Below are 4594 nucleotides of genomic sequence, written 5' to 3' on the forward strand. Positions count from 1 at the left end.
ACAAAACACAAAATTTTAATACATAAATAGCATATTTTTGAATATGGTAGCCATTTGCGCATAGAAGATAGATCGTCGAGACAAATTTTTTTTTTTCATTTTATAGTACACATAAAATAAGCTTTAATTTGGTATATGTATAAAGGATGCAGTATTTCAGGAACATTTTCAAAAATTAAGTTGAAAAAGTTACTATTTTAAATCCCCCCCAGTGAGCAGAATAAGTGTTAGATTTTCAAAAAAAATTATATCAAATGAATGGGAAATATCTAAGGTTTCAATACAAAAAAATATTATTTTTTGTTAATTTTTGAAAAAGTTATGGCAGTTTTAAGCACAAAAAACATCCCGATAAAAGGTAATTTTTATCGCGAACATTAAATTTTTTTTTAATTTTCGACAGCCATTTGCAGATAGAAAATAAGACGTCGGGACAAATTTTTTTTTTTCATTTGATAGTATATAACATAACCTTTAATTTGATATATGTTTAAAGGAGGCAGTATTTCCGGAACATTTTTAAAAGTTCAGTTGAAAAAGGTCTATGTTTTTTACAATATTTCAAGTTTTGAACACCCCCTATATAAGGGGAAATTGTCCAATTTTAATAAAAAGTATGTCAAATGAAAGATGTACTTATAATGTATTTAGAAAAAAAAAATTTTACTGATAATTACATTTTTCGAAAAGTTATAGCACTTTGAGTTGAAAATTTAAAATCGAAAATCGAAAATTTTAACACAAAAATAATGTTTTTTTAACTACGGCAGCCGTTTACTTGCAGAACATAAAGTGTCGGGACAAAATTTTTTTTTCATTTTATAGTACACATAAAATAAGCTTTAATTTGGTATATGTATAAAGGATGCAGTATTTCAGGAACATTTTCAAAAATTAAGTCGAAAAAGTTAGTTTTTATAAAAAAGTTTCTATTTTAAATCCCCGCCAGTGAGCAGATTAAGGTAAATATCTAAGGTTTTAGTATAAAAAAAAATTATGTTGATTTGTTGAATTTTGAAAAAGTTATGGAAGTTTTAAGAAAAAAAAGTGAAAAAATTTCGAAAATTAGCGATTTTTAAATTTGTAATTTTTTTGGATATTTCCCCCATTTGNAAAAATGACAAAATTTACAGATTTTTAAATTTGTAATTTTTTTGGATATTTTTCCCATTTGCGGGGAACGAGGAAAAATTTTTCAATTTTTAAGGGTAATGTCTTCAACTAGATACGATTTGTGATATTTTGACATATTGTTGAAAGAAATCGGTCCAGTGAGAGCTGAGAAAAAGTGGCAACAGACACAAAAAGAAAAACACATCATAGTAAAATTAATACCTTCTCCGCTTCGCATCGAAGATAAAAAATGATATTGGAATTCACCTGATTTAACAATGGATCTTTACAACTGTAGTCAATTTTTATGATATTCTCCTTTATGTAGATTTTTAAACATATTTTTTTATTAAATTTTTTAATTTCGTTGCGAAACTAAAAATATATTGTTTTTGTGTTTCTGTGCGTTTCTTTTATATCTAAAATTACACTACATTAAAAAATTGCAATATCTAAAATACTGTTTTAAATTAAATAATTCTACAAATAATAGTAGCATAAAATTCGTTTTTATATTAAATTATGCAGTACAATCATTTTACTAAAATAAATAATTTTTTTTAAAAATCATAGACCGATATATATTTTTTAAACCATATTTTTGCACTAAATTTAAATCTGAAAATAAATATTTTCGAGTTAATTACTAATTAGAAAACGTGTACACACATACAAAAATATTTATTAAAAAACGGTAGCCAGTGGAGTTTTTTTTTATAGAAACACGAGGTATTTACCTATAATTTTTAATATATTTTTTAAAAATTCTGACCATAGGAAAGGTTTGAAAATTTCCGCAAAAAACTTAACTTTGAAAATGTTCCTGAAATACTGACAGTTTTATAAATATCTTAAATTTATGCATATGTAATATACTATAAATTAAATATAACGGCATCACAATATGGACGTGGCATAGTTGGAACAAGTATAGATAATATCTGACAGTGATTAAAATCACTATCATAAGGAACTTTCCGATGCGTTTCTATAGATAGTGTTTAATTCTAGGAAATTGGAGCATAATTACAAAAGCAACATCATCTTCTATTTTCTTAATTAAGAAATTAAATATAGTATGAAATTGATATTTAATAATTTAATATTAGAATTTTTACGGACAAATTAAAAAAAAAATTAAAATAGTATATTTTATTATTGAAAATAAAAAGGCTTGATGCAATACCCTAAAAAAATATTTTTTTGAAACTGCTATAATTTTTATGATAAACGTGTATAAAAATTGTAGGACCTGATAGAAAAATTTTCAGAAAATAATTTGTTGTTAAATATGAATGATGTATAAAGAATTTTCATCAGATTCAAAAATATACTTTTCTAAATCAATTTTTCCCTCTGATATCAAATATGCAATTAGATTTTTCCATTAACACTAATTTTTGATATATTTATTAAATTGATGTCAATTGAAAGTTGGGCACCTAACTTTTTCTCTATTAATTTGGGAAAGGTATCAAATAAAAAAAAATTGAACATAAAAATTGCATTTTTTTTTAACTACAGTAGACATTTACAAATAGAAAATAGGTTATCGGGAATTTTTTTTTTTTTTTTAATGAAATAGCATATTTTTGAATAGATAACCATGTTATCTATCTCGAATTATTTTTCTCTATATAGTGTATTACATTAGCTTTAATTCTAGATTAAATAAAAGTGTCAATATTTCAGGGAATTTTTCAAAACTTAAGTTGAAAAATTAAAATTTTTGTGCAGAAGTTACTATTTTGAATCTCCCCTATGGGTAGATAAAGGGTCAGAAGGTTTTTTTTAGCTCAAATCGTAACTCTGTTGTGCTACTGTTTTATTATATTTAAATAATATACTACCTTTGTAGACTGTGAAATCATGTTGGCTTCGTACTTAAATTTACCCAAAAATATAATTTCCTACATCTTCTTAAACTAAATTTATAATTATTATTTATATTTTGTAAATAGTTATTAGTGTTATGAAATAACCATAACGTCCCTAATGTGAGATTGCACATTGGAGGCCAGTACAATTTGTGTATACAAATTATAGTGAGTACATTAAAAACTTTTGTATTTAAATTATGAATTCTGGATTGTTAACTAAATTATAAATTTTATCATATCATATCATATCATTATATCTTAATGGTGACTGTGTAACAATAAATAATTAAAGTTGCTATTCCTTATGATTAAATAGTATAATTTCTAATAATTTATATAATGTGAATTTCCTTTTATAAAACGTATAGTTTATAAACAAAAATTATAGTTATGAATTATTTTACCTCAGCAGATTTTGATGAAGATTCGGCTTTTACATTTTTGACACGTCTTTTTTTTCCTGCCAATGATGACGCAATACATATAAATATACATATTAATAATATATTATAACAACGCATTTTTCAAAATATACTTTTTATGAAATTTTAAGGATTAAATTATACTAATGAAATTATAATATAATGTGTGTAAATAGAATATTGTTTTAGACAATATCAATTATGTAAAAGAATTTTTATTTGTTAATATTATTAAAAATAATTTGAAACTTTGAAATCATAAATTTATCTAAACTCATATTTGAATTATCCATAAAATTCAGAAAACAATTGAACAAATATTACTCTTCTTTGCAAAATAAAATTAAAAATATAAAAAAAAATTGTCAGAGTGAGTTCATAAGTTATACTTAAAGAAAATTCTAATGTACTCTATAAAACATAAATAAATATATCTTTAAACATTTAAAACTAGTTTTTTTTAGCAATTATTCACAAAATACTAAGAAATATGTTCAGTAAATGTCAAAGTTATATGGTTAATATTTTATTTTAAAGAATTTTATCGAATTTTTTAACATAATTTTCCAGGGGCGAGGGCATTAGAGAATTTTATTTTATTTGAATGAATTTATTCTGTTAGGTAGACTTTGATTGAAATTAATATAAGTTTTAATATTGTTGTTTTTAATGTCAGTAAAATACTTTTCGAGCATACTTATAATTAAAAAAACCATAGCACTGTGAGGTTGCAGCCAGTGTAAACATTTCACACCTGGGTCCAGTATAGATGATATCTCACAGTGATTAAAATCACTATCATAAAAAAACACTTCGAAGCAAATCTGTAGATAATGTTTAATATTAAGAAGTTGGAGGATTATACCAAATGCAAAATGCATTCCTTTTTCCTTTATTATTCCTTATTAGTAGTTCTTTGATTTAGAAGTATAATATATGATTATTATTTATTATAGCAATTTAATATAGTATGAGATTGATATTTAATAATTTAGTATTGTAATTTTTCGGAGAAATTATTAAAAATGTTAAAGTAGTTACTACTTTAGTGGTAAACGTGTATAAAAATTGAAGGGCTTGACACATAAAATTTTTAATTAATAATTTGTGGTTAATTATGTAGTAATAAAAAAATAAGTAAAAAGGTTGTTGGGGATATTTTATTGACCAATGTTGGAT

At 23.3% G+C, this 4594-nt stretch overlaps 1 long non-coding RNA gene across 1 annotated transcript; it reads right to left on the reverse strand.

Moving 5' to 3' along the window:
* Positions 1-1621: 1621 nt before the first annotated feature.
* On the reverse strand, positions 1622-3619 carry LOC126909568 (uncharacterized). The gene is made up of 3 exons (XR_007705062.1): positions 3398-3619; positions 2964-3038; positions 1622-1731 (listed from the first exon to the last, which is right to left on the reverse strand). It is a non-coding gene; the product is annotated as an uncharacterized LOC126909568 (long non-coding RNA).
* Positions 3620-4594: the final 975 nt, after the last annotated feature.

The sequence above is a fragment of the Daktulosphaira vitifoliae genome, unplaced genomic scaffold (genome assembly GCF_025091365.1).
Source record: "Daktulosphaira vitifoliae isolate Bord-2020 unplaced genomic scaffold, ASM2509136v1 Scaffold_575, whole genome shotgun sequence".
NCBI lineage: Eukaryota > Metazoa > Arthropoda > Insecta > Hemiptera > Phylloxeridae > Daktulosphaira > Daktulosphaira vitifoliae.